Raw genomic sequence first — 16,809 nt, 5'->3', positions numbered from 1 at the left:
GGATGTTTGAGCCTGGTCAAGGGCAATCGAGTTAATAAGAGTCCAAGAACATTTGGGCAAGTGAGTTAGAACATGTATAATTTTCCCAGTCAATGAATGGGTAATTAAAGTCACCCAAAACCAGGGTGTTTGGTTGTATCTTGATTGACTCAAGTAGATCCAAGTAGGCTGAGTGGATGTTCTGATTCAAGGAGGCGATCCTATAGCTGGCAATGACCTGAAGAGGGTTCTTACCTACAGTCAATTGCACCTGAAGTAATTCAAGGGAATCATGTTGTTTAACCAATCCAGAGGTGTATTTATCTTTAATGAATATTGATACAGCATCTCCTTTAGTTCTCATGCCTTCAGTTTGTGGTCTGAATGTATGGAAGGAAATGTAACTTGGTATAGCTGGGTTGCTCTCAGCAGTCTTAAACCAGGTCTCAGTGACTGCACAAATGTCATCTTACAATGAGTGAAGTTTCTGGTTTAGACCCCTAGTGTTTAGCAGCATAACTTTAAGTTTGTTTTTAGAGGGTATTTTTACGTTGGGAATTTTGTTCTTGTGACATTGCCTAAAACAGGCACTCTGAGGGAGGGGTGGCAAGAACCTTAGCCAGTAACTGAAATCTCAGGGGTGACAGATGAAGACCATCCCTGGCAAAGCATGAAGGTCTGTCAACCATGTCATCCCAGGCTGACAAATACTGGATCCCCTTTGAATGACACCAGAAACTAAGCCAATTGTTGAAGTCAGTCATTTTTTTGTTTGCATTGAGGTATCATCCTAGGCGAAAGTAAAATGGTGCTTAAGGCTAGGGGACATACCTGCTTGAGACACATAATCAGAGAGCTCAGTCATGTTTCTCTTCATACAGTCTGGTGAGGTACATCTCAAGTCATTCACACCAACAGGGACTATGACAGAGTCATAACAGTGCCTGTTGTTGATAGACTTGAGTGTGTGTGTGTGTGTGTGTGTGTGTGTGTGTGTGTGTGTGTGTGTGTGTGTGTGTGTGATGTGGCGGATACTGGCACATGACAGACAGCTGACCATGACCTTTTCCTTATCCAACTTGGCGAAAGGAATATATATGTGTCTCACAATAGAGTCGGCTATGACTAAGATGCTTGTTTTTGTGTTATGCCTTAGGGGCTTGACTGGTGAGAAACTGGTATGTGATATGTTATGTGTACTATGTTCTGCAGAGGATGCATTATGTGACGTGTGTTTGTGTTTGGGAGGTCTCTGATGTTTTGGTAAGCTTCTGATAAGGACCTCCATATATGTAGGTTTATGTGTTGTTAGTTTGGTAGGTGCAGGAGGTGAGGTGTGCACACTGACAACCTGCTTAGTATCAGATGAACTGAGTGAGAGAGCCTGGATTCTAGGTTATTGATATAGATGCATCTCTCACATAAAGAACTTGTGTGGACTAGAAGAACTGGGTTGTCAGTGTACATGAGGCAATTGCTACATTGCCTCAGGGTGACCATGTTGACCAGGCTGGCTGGAGAAACTGTGGGAAATTGTCTGTCTGTAATGTTAGATAGGTTGATGTGGTCAGAAAACAGGGAGAGGACAGGTAAAGTAGAGCACAGGAGAAGTGGACAAAAAATATAAATGGCAAGTGGGTAGGATCTGTGTTGGTACTTCAGGAGCTTCGCAGAATGTATCACCTGTCATTGAGGGCCAATTGCAAGAACTCGCTGATGGAGCACCAGCAGAGTACTAATGGAAAATTTGCAGGGAAACGTGTTTGCGTCTACAACCGCCAGTGGTGCCCACCACTGTATGGCAATGCACGATACACAAACAATTGCAAACCCTTGCAAACACAGTGCTTATGTGGCAAACAAGAACAGATTTTAAACACCTCAACCAATAAAAAAGCTCAAAACTGAGCCCTGTCCCAGCAACCTTCTATCAGATGAGTTCTAACTGCGTATTCCTGCCACTAGGGTGCAGGGGAACCCTCTCCAGCAAAAGATGGCCTGGTTTAGTGCTCAAGTTAGTCTATGCTACAGCAAATAAAGTGCAACTATTTCAGAAAAAAAAAGTTCAAATAGGCAGTGATATGGTAATAATGCAGTTCAAAAGTGCAATATACAGTGAAAAAGTCTACTTAAGATTTGCAGAGATCAGCAGATGCCTTGGGTTGATCAGATAAATTAATGAAACAAAGGGTTTAGCACAGTTTACAGGCACACATAACTTGAGGAACAATATAATCCTATTTGGTCAGAAGAGCAAAATAAGAAATGTGTTAAAAACAAAGTTAAAAATGCTTATAAGAAGGTTTGCTCTTGAGCTACAAGTAAATTTGGCTGTAACATGAGATACTGTATTGATCTGGTTGTATCTTGTTTACATGTCTTGCAATTTTCCTGCAAAAAAAAAGTGTATTTTGAAAGAATTCCAAGCAGCAAAACAATTAATCGAAGGAGATGGACACAGTTACAAGATCCTCTTCATTAGTGCTGGGTGGAAGGCTGCACTGCAATTGGGATAACATCTAGCATGTGAGCATGTGGTGTTTTGTAAATGTGTGTAAATTTGTTAAAATAAAAGCTTGGTGCTTATCCTGAGTTTAGACACGTCTAAAGTTAGCAGGGTCCATAACAGCAGGCCTTTTAAAATGTATAAGTGGTCTTTAAACTATTTTGCTGCCTTTGTTATACACAATCAAAATACAACTGTCTACCCAACTCCAGAAGAAGTATTAACTCACAGATGGACAAACGCACTATTCCTCTACATGAAGGGCACAAAGTTGATAAGGCTTTGTAATATGTTGTCCCCAGGTAATATTTTAAATGCCAGTTTATGTCAAACATGTATAGTAGCCTCTATTCTCAAATTCTGAAGACAAGAGAGGAAACAGATTGGTATAAAGATGCAGTAACAGCCCACATTTGGCATGAAACATGAGACTACAGCACTATATAAAATTATGAACTTTTACTTACACATTAATATCCACCATTCTGAAATGCTCTTGTATGGCATAACAGTCATCCAAAAAGAGTTTCCTAGACATGAATCAACAATTTTAAGTCCACTAAATCTGGTGTTCCAAAAGGATTCAGTGTCACCTTCTTCAGCATAAAGTCAAATCCTTTGATGGTGCAAGGGCATGAAATAGAAGCTTGAGATACAACACAATTTTGATTAAATAATTAACTATAAAATCTGCAGAAAACTATACACAAGTATGAATAAGTATAACAATTTTTGAAAATGTCATACTATCAGGTAAATGCAGGCAAACGATAAAAGCACCTAAAACATCTGGAAAATAAAATAGAGGCTGACTAAAAACAAATTACTATTTTATGAAAATAATAGGTAAGCGTTTCTTTCTCAGATTAATCATAAACAGGACTGAGACTTCATCACACCTAAAAAAATATAATTTCCAAAAAAGATTTAGATAGCTTTCTATCTGGCCAAGGAAACCATGAGAATCATAGAGGTTATGAAACCAAGTATTCTGAGAAATTCTTTGGCAGATACCAGAGATTAGACAGAAACGCTCAGGAAGATTTCACTGTATATGTTATACTTTGTCCAGTGGAAGAAAAGCATGTCCTAGGGAAGTATACAGAAGACATCCCGCAAAATTATTGTGTGAGGAAATAAGAAATTATTTCTGTAAGATCTTTTGAAACCCCAGAGTGAGCAACAGTTACTTGATACAAGTCAGAGAATCCTGACAACTAGAAAAAGAGTCTGCAAAAGTAAGACAATTTTCCAAACATGGAAAGCCATGAATGCCCTGAAATATGCAATATGCAATTACAGGAACCCGGAACTTTATAAATACTCTTGGTACAGTAGAAAGGCCAAATGGTAAGACTGAGAACTGATAATGTAAGCCAGACACAAACAATCCTAAACATCTGAAATCTTTGCCAAATGAAACATGATGGTTAGCATCTTTTAAGTCTAATTTTGCCATGAAACTAAGTAAAAGAATGAGTGGTGACAGGGTTTTAAGGGATGCCATTTTGAACTTGGGAACTCTGACAAAGAGAATGAAAAAAAGAGAGGTCTAGGACTGGCTCCACATTCCCTCTTTCTTTGATGCTTGAAAAAGAAATGTTGCCCCTCTGATCTGTGGGCATTAGCTCTATGACCCCCTGAGATAACATTTGCTCCAAACTGGAGGAAACAAGGATGTTTGGTTTACAGGATGAGGAGGAATTCCCTAAAAAAGGAGAAAGGGACTTCCACTGCCATCTGTACCCATGATGGATGTTTATTCATAACCCATTTGTCCGAAACAATCTGATGACACCGGGGAAGATGTAAACCCAGACTAACGGATAGGTTGCCAGGTTCGGTGGGGGGGGGGGGCCTGAATATGCAAACAGCCATTCTAGCTTTTTGAAATGTAGTTAGTTCTGGGGGCTTTTCCTCTTTCTTTTTAAAATCCTCATTGCACTGTTTGATAAAATCCATTTTGTTAGCACCTTGCTGCTTAAATTGTTTCTTGAAAAAGGGTGCTAAGTTAAAGAGAAAGTTTTTATTAAACTTGGAAAAGGAGGGTTGAAAAATGTGGGACACCTCTTGAGTCAATTTCCTTCTTTCACCAAATCATTTTAAATACCTCAGCAGCAGTAGGTTCAAACAGAACATCAATGTAAATGGGAAAGTTTACATCTCAGTTTTAACATCTTCTGGTAACTTTTGAGAATTTAACCAAGCAAATCTTCTTATAACTGACTCTATATTAGCAGAATCCTGTTAACAATTAAAGAGTGGATATATGAGAAGCAGAAGCAATTAAGATATTCAATGAATTATTCACTTCATAAGAGGATATGTTAATATTAACTTTCTCATATTCCCAAAGGAAGCTAATAAAAATTTTAAAATATGACCCTTGTAGATTAAAATTCTGAGTATTAAAGTGGCAGAATAATAAACTTTCTTTCCACAACTATCAAAAGCTTTCTCATCTTTGTCAAAGGGAGTGGGATTAGTATGAACAATAGATTTAGCAGCAAAAGGTGTAGACAAAAAGTAAGTACAAGATCTGCTTTAGGATTAGAAAGCAGATATTTATGAGTCTGAGATACTTTGTATAATCTAGCAGACATTTTAGGGGATGTAAGTTGTGTCAGGCATATTTATTTATTTGAGGTTTGTTTACTGGAATAGTTTGACTGGGCACAGGCCTATTTTAAGTGGAGGCCGGGGGAGCCCCAATAGATACAAACAACAAAAGACATAGGTTGCAAACTTATTCAGTAGTAGCATAAATAAAAGAACACAAATTATACATAATACATATACAAGTTATAAATAAAAAAGCATATATAAATGAACATAAGTAATACATAAACATACTAGAAAATAAAAAAAAGTTATGCACTCACTGTAACGTTCCATGTTTGTTGTCTATCTCGCCCTTCATTCTTACTGGTTGGGTTCAGAGCCGATCCTTGGCTCTGACTCAGCTGAATACACAAGCTCGAAGTCTCTTACTTGGCTCGTGGCTGAATAAGTATCCCATCATGCAGTGGTCCCCAGATCTTGTTTGCTGCCACTCATAAGAATGTGTCTATATTAATCATGCAACATCAGGTATAGGAATAACAAGGAAATTCAGAGGAGCTCCTTCACTAAAGAAGAAAGACCTCTCATCTAGGTCCTCGAGAAGCCCTTGGCTGGGGGAAGGTGGGAGGGTCGTAAGAATGAAGGGCGAGATGGACAACAAACATGGAACGTTATGGTGAGTACATAACTTCTTTATGTTATGTTGTCCTATCTTGCCTTCATTCTTACTGGTTGGGACAGTGTCCCTAGCACCATTTTCCTGGGTGGCTCACAGGAGTATACCTTTGAGCACAGTGGAACCAAAGGAAGCCCTCTCCCTGGAGGTCAAATCAACTTTGTAATGAGCAATAAAAGTATGGGATCTTGCCCACATAGCAGCGGCACAAATACTGTCCATTGATAATCTAGGTAAGGCTCTAGTCGAGTGGCCTCTAACTTTGAAAGGTAAATTCCTGTTATTTGAGGTGTATATAAAGATAATGCAATTTGAAAGCGTAACTTTTGAAACTGGCATGCCCCTTTTTGCTTCTGAAAAGGAGATGAACGACTGATCTGTTTTCCTGAACTCTTTAGTTCTATGCAGATAAAATTAGAAGTTATGTACCTACCATACCATTCCATGTTAGTTGTCTTCTCTCGCCTTCTTTCTTGCTGGATGGGTTCAGAGCCGATCCTCGGCTCCGACCCGGCACTTGCTAAGCTCGAGAGCTAATTTTACCAGCTCGAGGCAACCCTATATCCCATGATGCAAGGCGGAGATTACCCAGATCTCGTTTGGTAGCTAAAGAAATAGCAATATTTTCTTCCAACTGAAGAGGAGGAAGAAAAATAACAATACTAAATAACATCATAACCCTCTAGAAAGGATCAACCTAATCTAGTGACACTAGAAGTTGAACAGCTAGAAAAAGGGAATAACCTCTTAATAGAAGATGCATAATCTTCCTGGTCTGACCAGGCTAGGGGGATGGAGGGTGGGACGCAAGAAAGAAGGCGAGAGAAGACAACTAACATGGAACGTTATGGTAGGTACATAACTTCTAAATGTTAAGTTGTCAATCTTGCCTTCATTCTTGCTGGATGGGACCGCGTCCCTAGCACCTCTATCCCAGAGTGGCTCAATGGAACAGACTCTTGAGAACGGTGGAACCAAAATTCGCTCTGTCTCTGGAGGCCAAGTCTAATTTGTAATGTGAAACAAAGGTATGAGGAGAGGCCCATGTGGCTGCTGCACAAATAGTGTCTATTGGAAGTCTAGCCTGAAAAGCTGTAGATGTAGCTAGAGCTCTGGTAGAATGGGCTTTTGGCTTAGAAATCAACTCTTTGCCTCTGAGCTGATAAATGTAAGTGATCACAGAAGACAGCCATCTAGATAAAGTTACCTTAGAAACTGGAAGGCCTTTCCTGTTCTCTGCATAGGATAGAAACAGTTGATCAGATTTCCTAAAAATTTTAGTCTTGTCCAGATAATATCTGAGCTGGCGGTGAACATCAAGACAATGTAACTTTTGTTCCGCTCTATCAGAATAATTTGGGAAAAATACTGGAAGATCAATGGATTGATTTAGGTTCGTCTGCGATGCCACTTTTGGTAAGAAAGACGGATTAGTCCTTAGAGATACCCTATCTTTGTGGAATATTAAATAGGGAGGACGAATGCAGAGAGCATGAAGCTCAGATACTCTCCTGGCAGAAGTAATGGCAACTAGAAAAAGTGTCTTCCAAGAAAGCAATTTCAAAGAACAGGCAGCTGCAGGTTTGAACGGGGGAAGAATCAAGGATGTTAAAATTAAATTTAGATCCCACTGTGGTGGGAGGTCTCTAATCGGAGGTTTCAATAAAAAGATACCTCGAAGTAATGCCTTGCAAAGTTTATGTGACATAATGTTGTGGTCCAAAAGGCCTATATGAAAATTTGAAATGGCTGCCAGTTGAACTTTCACCGTGGAAGAAGAGGATCCTGAATGAAAAATCTCAGCTAGGAAGTCCAATACCGAATGAATTGGAGCAGTATAGGGGTCTATGTTCCTAGCTTTTGCCCAGAAAGAGAAAGCGCCATTTACTAGTGTAAATCTTTCTGGTAGAAGATTTTAGGGAAGCTACTATGATATCCCGTACAGGATTAGAAATCATAGGAAGCCTGGCTAAGGATGGAAGTGGAGCAACCAAGCAGTGAGGTTGAGAGAAGGTATGGATTGGTGCAGTTGACCCGACTGGTGGGTCAGAAGATCTGGAACCGGGTCCAGATGCCATGGCTGTACCAAGAGATAATGATGTAGGAACGGAAACCATATCTGTCGAGGCCAATAAGGGGCAATGAGAATCAACTTGGCTCTCAAGGCGGTTGCTTTCTGAATTAGCTGAGGTATCAGCGGAAAAGGGGGAAAGGCATAAAGAAGTCCCCGGGGCCAATCTTGGGTTAGAGCGTCTCTGGGGGGATGGCCTGGAAGGGGGAAGAGAGAGAAGAAGTCTGGACATTTGCTGTTTTGAGGTGTAGCGAAAAGGTCGCAGCAAGGAAGGCCCCAGTTCTGAAAAATCTCTTCCGTCACTGATTGTTTGAGAGATCACTCATGAGGCATGAGAATAGCTCTGCTCAATCTGTCCGCTATGATGTTGGATTTTCCGGGGATGTGCGTTGCTATCAGAAACCGGTGAGAGGAGATTGCCCATTGCCAAAGTCTGAGAGCCTCTCGACACAGTGGATAGGACTTGGTTCCGCCCTGTTTGTTTATATACCACACTACGGACATATTGTCCGTTTGGACTGCAATAGTTCCCAGGGGAAGAGAGTCGTTGAGGGCTTGCAACGTTAAAAGCACCGCTCTCATCTCCAGAACATTTATGTGCAGATGGTACTCGAAAGGTTGCCAAGTGCCATGGACCATTCTGCCCTGATAATGCCCCCCCCACCCGATCAGGGAGGCATCCGATGTAACCATGGCAACCGGGGCAAGAGGAACAAAGGGTCTGCCTTGATGGATTTGAGGGGACGATATCCACCAAGTCAGATGCCTTTTGCAAGTTGGAGTTACTATGATCTCATGACGCATGGGAAGTTGTTGAAAAGACCATTGGGTCAATAGCATCCATTGTAGAAGACGCATGTAAAAGCGGGCAAGGGGAAGAAGTGTTATGGCGGCCACCATAAGACCCAATACCTTCAGAGCAAATCTGGCCTGAATTTTGTTGCTGAGAAGAATCACCTGGACGTGTCTTTGAATGTCCAAGATCCTTTGGTCTGTTAACTTTGCTGAAAGTTGTACGGTGTCCAATCTTGTGCCTATAAAAGTAATAGATTGACAAGGCGACAAGGCAGATTTTTCGAAATTTATAGAAATTCCTAGCCCTCTGCAAATGTGAATGGTGTAATTTCTGGCTTGGAGAAGCTGATGCCTGGTGGTGGCAGTGAGGAGCCAGTCATCTAGATATGGAAACACCTGGAATCCTTGACGTCTCAGGTGAGCCGTAACCACTGCCATACATTTGGTGAACACTCTGGGGGCTGTAGTGAGTCCAAAGGGCAGGGCTCTGAATTGGAAGTGACTGGTCCCCAGCCAAAAGCGGAGAAATCTTCTGGAGCATCTGTGAATTTTTATGTGATAGTACGCATCCTGAAGATCTATCGAGCACATCCAATTGTCCTTGCCCAGAAAGGGCAGAATGGACTGAAGTGTGACCATCCGGAATCTTGATTTCTTTACAAACTTGTTGAGTTTGGTCAGATCTAATATTGGTCTCCAGTCCCCTGTCTTTTTTGGAACTAAAAAGAACCTTGAGTAGATTCCGGATCCTATTTGGTCCGCTGGGACTGGCTGGATGGCTCTTTTTACTAGCAGTTTTGATATTTCTAGTACTGCTAGTTCCCTTAGACCAGGTGGAACGTCTGGAAGGGTTCCCTTTTGTTGAATTGGGGTTTGAATAAAGGGAATTTTGTAACCCTCGGATATAATTGACTGTACCCATTTGTCTTGAGAAAGGGAAAGCCAGGCTATTGGGTACAGCGATAATTTCCCCCGACTGCCTCCGAAGGCGGACAATCGGGCAACATCTCAGGGATGCTGGAAGGGTTTGTCAGAAAGAAGCTCTCTGCTACCCTGATTCTGCGGACCACCTCTGCCCCTAGGGTGGCGTCTATTATTGTTACCCCCTCTGCCTCTGGGGGTAAACTGACTTCGTGCGTCAGGCGTGACTCCTTGAGATTTGTGGAACCACATTTTCCCTCCCTTCTGTCCTTTGGGGTAAGGTCTTGAAGGGGTGGAGAAACGGACTCCTACGGCAGAAAGAGTCTTGCCATCTTGTTTGCATCTAGTCAAAGTGTCTTTCACTTGAGGTCCGAACAAGGTCGACCCATCAAAGGGGGAGTTTGTGAAGGACACCTTGAAGGGGTCTGCAAAATTACAAAGCCGCATCCAGGACTGACGCCTTAAAGCCACTCCTGTGCCTGCGGCCCTACTCACTCCATCGGCTGCATAAGAAATGAGCTGCATGGAGGAGTTAACAATGGAGTTAAGGATTCCTAGCTGTGAGCTAATCTTATCCTGAGACCCAGCAGCTGATGGATCCTGTAAAACTTCTCCCAACTCTTTAAGAACATCTCTTTGAAGGCAGGTGAAGTGGCATAAGTAGTTCAGCGATCTCATGGCAAAAGTCGCTGAAGAAAAAATCCGCTTGCTGTACCTGTCCATAGTCCTAGAATCCTTGTTAGGAGGATGGACAGGTACTGAAGGATCAGCTAATTCCTTCTTGGTGGCAGCAGCCACCACCATGGCATCAACTGGGACACCCTTTGTTAAATATTGTCTATCTTGTGGGGCCGTAATAAATTTTGAAGGCCTCCTAGGGATAGGTTCCACCAAATCTGGAGCCATCCACGCCTTCCGAGCCACTACCTCCATAAGAGGGTCGAAAGGCGGAGACACCCAGGAGGTGGAGGGTCGAGATCCGAACGCCTCCAGGTATACTGACTCGTCCTCGGAAGGATTAAGGGAGGGCCAGTTCCCCCTCTGCTTAAGGAGTTCAAGGATGTCTGAGAATGAGACATCCTCAGAGGAGGACCTTGGGGATCCCTCCGACTCATCCAGGTCAGTATCTGATGTAGTAGACTCAGGGGAGTCTAGATGTTTCCTCTTACATGTCCTCTTATGCGGGGGTTCACCTGATGGATCAGGAGAAGCCTCGGAAGAGGAAGATATTCCCAATGGGGAAACCTGAGGCGTTGGATCTCTGGGTCCGGGAGCAAGAGAGTGGGAAGAGATGTCAACAGGCACTGTAGTGGGAGGAGCTGATGGAACTGTCCGTTGACTAAGCCCAGGGGCTAGTACACTCCTCATCACCTCGAAGGCTCCCCCGTCAGAGAGACCAGAAAGTTCCCGCTCCGAAGAGATAGGAACCCCACGCCTCACCGAGAGGGAAGGCTCCAAGGCAGATGTCGGGGCCGAGCTCACCAACGCCGAAGCTCCGAGAGGGAGAACGGGGTCAGACAAGGGTCCGATGCCACTCGCCCCCTTGGAGCCGACGAGAGAGACCAGACGCCCGGATCCCTCCAATGAAGGTCTCAAGGAGGAAATCGGGGCAGAGGACGACGGAGCCAAAAGGGGTGGTATCGGCTCCGAAGCCACAACGGTGCCGGTTCCGAGGATCTCCGGCTCCGAGCTCTGTAAGAGAGTCGAAGGAGGAATGTTTGGTGGATGTGAAATAGCTACCGTCTGTTGAGATGGGCTATGGAGTATTTGGGCCAATGCCTGAGACTTTAATAATCTACTCACCACTCTCTCGAGGTCGTGATCAGACAGCCTGGACGACCGAGAAGAACGGCTCCGATGGCTCCGCTCTGAGAGCAAGGATGATCTCGGAGTCGAACGTATGGATTCCACTGAAGGGGATCGAGATCTCTTTTTTGAGATCGATGGAGCCAACGGAGCCGAAGATACGTCGGCTCCAGCCGGAGCCGACACTGAATGTCTGGATTGGACAGTATCGGCGCCAGATGGAGCCAATACTGAGACTGGTAAGGTGGAAGGATCGGCTCCGGCCAGAGCCAATCTCAACCCTGGTGAGGGTGAACCTGAAGCCGACGGCTTGGAAGTCTCAGCCAAAGGCTTAACAGGTTTCGAGGGCTTCCCCGGTGCCGACTTAGTCGGGGAGCTCTCGGGCTTCAATAAGCCCCTTAATATCAGCTTATTTTTTCACTCCTGCAGGACTCTTGGGCTGAAAGCATGACAGATAGCACAAGAGTCCTGCAGGTGCAAAGGTCCCAGGCAATAAACACAAGAAGTGTGACCGTCTGTCAGAGACATCTTCTGACAGCACGAGTCACACTTCTTGAAGCCTGAGACCTTAGTGTCCTTCGACATAACTGTGTCGAGGAAACACAATACAGTAACACACACACAAAAACACTCAATCCAACAATTTAAAATAAACAGGGATAACACACAGTCATACACAAACAATCCCTGACAGGAAAAAATTTAGGGAGGGGAAGGCCTAAGGCCTAAGCTAGGGAAAGGGAATAAATTACTCGAAAAAAAGGGAACACTGAAGGGAATAGGGTTAAAGTAAGTCGTTAAGGTTAACAAAACACAAATATATATATATAAATTTAAAGAGGGGGTAGACGAAAAGTCTCAAAAACTATTCACTTACCTAGAGCTGGTAAAAGAAGGCACCTCGTTAGCGAAGCGGCAAACGAGATCTGGGTAGTCTCCGCCTTGCATCATGGGATATAGGGTTGCCTCGAGCTGGTAAAATTAGCTCTCAAGCTTAGCAAGTGCCGAGTCGGAGCCGAGGATCGGCTCCGAACCCATCCAGCAAGAATGAAGGCGAGATTGACAACTTAACATCCTAAGTTACCTATACACATCCAATTGGTGAAGTTTGTACTCTGCCTTGTTGCTATGATTAAGAAAAAAACACTGGGAGCTCAACTGATTGATTCAAATTGGTTTGGGGACAAACTTTTGGCACAAAGGATGGATTAGTTCGCAGAGATGCTCTATCCTTAGGGAAAATCAAATATGGCGGCTTGATTGATAGAGCTTGCAACTCCGAGACCCTTCTTGCAAATGTAATGGCTACTAGGAGGATAGTATTCCAAGAGAGAAATTTGAGATCACATGATGATGAGGGTTCAAAGGGAGGTAAGGTTACGTGCATCAGGACAAAATTCAGATCCCATGGCGAGAGAGGTTCTTTTATGGAAAATGCTTTACACAATTTGTGTGACATTAGGTTAGGAGTGTATTCACCAATGTGAAAACTGGAAATTGCAGCTAGTTGAACTCTAACTGTAGCTGCTGCGGAACCTTGATGGAAAAGTTCTGCAAGAAATTCTAAAACTGAACTAATTGGGGCAGAAAAGTGATCAATGTTTCCTGCTTTTGCCCAGTAGGACCTCTTCCATTTGCTGGAATATAACTTCCTGGTAGAAGCGTTGTGAGAGGATACCAAAATGTGTTTTACTGCTGGTGTGAAGTCTTGAAGCCTAAGTTTGGAAGTGGAGCAGCCAAGTTGTCAAATTGAGGATTTGGAAAGCAGGATGAAGTGTTCCTGACATAGGGGTCAGAAGGTCTGGAACTGGGTCCAGAACCCACGGTTTCTCCTGTAGGTGAGGCCAGAGAAAGGGGAACCAAATCTGACAAGGCTAATATGGAGCAATGATAATCAGCCTGCTTTTCAAGGATTTTGCTTTCTGAATGACTTTGGGTATCAGAGGAAAGGGGGAAGGCATTCAAAAGTCCCAAGGGCCAGTCGTGAACAAGTGCATCTCTTGGTGTCTCCCCCATAGGGGGGATTAGGGCAAAGTAGCTGCTGCATTTGGTATTCAAGGGAGTGGCAAAAAGGTCACAGCAAGGCTGACCCCATTTTCAGAAAATCTTCTCCACTATGTTTTGGTTTAGAGACCAATCGTGAGGCATTAATATCGCCCTGCTGAGTTTATCCGCTATCATGTTGGATTTCCCTGGGATATGCGTTACCAGAAAACGTTGGGAAGAGATTACCCATTGCCATACTCTCAGCACTTCTCAGCAAAGGGGGTATGATCTGGTTCCTCCTTGTTTGTTTATGTACCAGAATACCGACATGTTGTCTGACTAGATTGCAATCATTCCTAGTGGAAGAGAGTCCTGGAGAGCTTGCAACACTAGAAGCACTGCTCTCCTCTCTAGAACCTTGATGTGCAAATGGGCCTCATGTTCTTGCCATGTTCCTTGGACTGTTCTTCCCAGATAATGCCCCCCCCCCACTCTATCTGGGAGGAATCTGTGATCACTGTAGCTACAGGTTGTTGTGGCACAGAATGTCGCCCGATTGTCACGTGGTCGGACCAAAGCCACCATAGAAGATCTCTCTTGCATGACTCTGTAATTCTGATTTGGTGAGACATGGGAAGTTCTTGTAATGACCACTGAGCAAAGAAGAGCCACTGAAGAATTCTCTGCATCCTGGCTAGAGGAACTAGGGTGATCGTAGAAGCCATGGTTCATAGGGCTTTCAAAACTGTTTTTGCTTTCACCTTGTTTCTGGGTAGAAGGTTGGTTATTTGTTGTCTGAGAACAGAAACTCTGCCAGGAGGCAGACGTGCCATCATGGCAATGGTGTGAAGATCTGCACCTATAAATGTAATATGTTGACAGGGCAACAAGGCAGATTTTTGTAAATTCACTGTTATGCCTAACTGAGAACAGGTCTGAAGTGTGGTGTTTCTCGCCTGCTGAAGTAGATGCTTGGTGGTGGCAGTTAGGAGTCAGTCGTTTAGGTACAGAAACACTTGGAATCCTAGACATCTCAAGTGAGCAGTGACTACTGCCATGCATTTGGTGAATACTCTGGGGGCTGAAGTGAAACTAAAGGGCAGAGCTCAAAACTGATAATAACTGGCACCCAGCCGGAAGCGTAAATTACTCCTTGATGCTCTGTCCATTCTTATGTGGAAACGCATCTTGGAGGTCTACTGAGCACATCCAATCATCTTTCCCTAAAAATGTAAGAATTGACTGCAGTGTCACCATTTGAAACTTGGACTTCTTCACAGATTCGTTTAGTCTGCTGAGATCCACTATGAGTCTCCAGTTCCCTGTTCTTTTTGCCACTAAAAAGAATCTTGAGTAAGATCTGAATCCTATTTGGTCTGCAGGGACTTTTTGGATGATTCTTTTGTCTAGCAACTTTTGAATTTCTACAGTTGCTTGTTCACTTTGATTGGGTGGAACATCTGGAACTGTTCTGATCTGTAGGACAGGATGGCAAAAGGGAATGGAATAACTTCTGGATATTATACTTGGTACTCCTTGTCTCTTGTGATATCTCGCCAGGCACCTGGGTACAAAGTTAACTGCCCCCCAACTGCCTCCAGAGTAGAGCAGACGGGCCTCCTTTCAGGAGCTCTGGTAGGGCTGGCCACGAAAGGAATCACAATCCCCCTGGGTTTTGCGGACCCCCTCTACCTTGAGGACAACATCTACCATTATTGCCTCCCCATCTGCCCCTGGGGAAGGGTTCACCTCATGCATCCTGAAAATCTCCCTGGGATATTTTAAACCACATTTTCCCATTCTTCTGACCTTTAGGGAAGGTTTTGAAGGTACGGAAAAATGTACTCCAACGGCCGAGAAAGCTTTCCCTTCCTGCTCGCATCTGGTGAATGTGTCCTTGACTTTGGGTCCAAAGAGTGAGGAACCATCAAAAGGGGCATTGACAAAGGTAGAGTTGAAAGGCTCCGCAAAGTTACACAAGTGCATCCAGGAGTGTCTCCTCAAGGAAACTCCTGAACCCGCTGCTCTGCTCGCTCTATCTGCTGCATAAGATATCAGTCTCATGGAGGAGTTAACAATGGAATTTAAGATAGATAGCTGAGAGGTCACCTTTTCTGAGACCCCTGCAGCTAATGAACCTTGGAGAGCATCCCCTAACTCCTTCAGGAGATCTCTTTGTAGTCTCGTAAAGTGCGTAAGGTAGTTCAGTGATCTAAGGGTAAAAGTCGCTGACGAAAAAATACACTTCCCGTATCTGTCCATCGTCCTGGAGTCCTTGTTCGGTGGATTGACAGACAAGGATGTTTCAGAAAGTTCCTTATTGATGGCTGCTGCCACCACCATAGCATCTACAGGAATGCCTTTCTTGAGAAAATCTTTTTCAGATGGAGCTGATAAGAACTTGTTTGGCCTCCAAGGGACTGGTTCCATAGTGTCAGGTGACTCCCATGCCTTTCAACTTACCAACTCCAATAACTTGTCAAAAGGCAGAGACACTCAGGAGGCTGACGGTTGAGATTCAAAAGCCTTCAGGTACAACGATTCCTCATCCGAAGGGTTGATGGTTTTCCAACCGCCTCTCTGTTTCAGGTTTTCTAAGATATCTGCAAAGGAGATATCTTAAGAGGACGACCATGGGGACCCTTCTGACTCCTCGAGGTCAGTGTCAGAGGTGATGGACTTGTCAGGGGAGTCTATATGCTTCCTCTTGCATGTTCTCGTTCGAGGAGCTTCCTCAGAAGGGTATTCTGGGGAGGTCTCAGAAGAGTGGGGTTCACCCAATGGGGCTCCCTGAGGCTCTGATTCTCTGCTGTCCTGTGGATGAGGTGGATGAGACAGAAGCCTGTGTCTTGGGGGAAGAATACCAGCATTCTTGTGTAGAGCTGTAGGTGGGGACAGCACACACCTCATCAGCTCGATGGCAGATCCCCCCGGCTCCAAGGACACCTTCGGTTCTGAGGAAACAGAGGGAATTCCCAGCTCCACGGAGATCAGCTCCGAGGCTGATGTAGAAAGTCGGGTCCAAGTGTCACCCCAGAGCCGACCGGAGAACTTCGGCTCCTAGACACCCAGGACGACATTGTGAGTGTTGGAGCAAGGATTGGTTCCGAAATATCCTGGAGGGGTCTCAGAACCAAAGAGTCTACACCAAGTGGTATCTGGCATTCCAGCACCGAAGATCCGTGGATTTAATAGTCTTGGATGGCTCCAAAACTGGTTGGGTCGGAGCCGAAAACAATTTAGCCAGCACTAGCGACTTCAAAAGTCTGCACACCACCCTGTCCATGTCATCATCCAACAAGCTCCTAGAGGACCTGGAGGACAGGGTTGTTGAGCGAGATCTCACCAACATGGGAGATCTGAAGGTAGGGGAGACTGGTACTAGTTCAGTGGACAGGCTCCGAAAAGTAGTCTCTTTCAGCTCCGAAGGCCGTGGAGCCGAAAGACTTGATTTGTCCAATTCAATGATCTTTCTTGGTTCCAAGGACTGTGAAGCCGAGGAGATTG

Source organism: Protopterus annectens, chromosome 16.part0 (genome assembly GCF_019279795.1).
Source record: "Protopterus annectens isolate FY-2018-M chromosome 16.part0, PAN1.0, whole genome shotgun sequence".
Taxonomy (NCBI): domain Eukaryota; kingdom Metazoa; phylum Chordata; order Ceratodontiformes; family Protopteridae; genus Protopterus; species Protopterus annectens.
The sequence above is the reverse complement of the archived record's forward strand: the minus strand, read 5'-3'. Positions refer to the sequence as shown.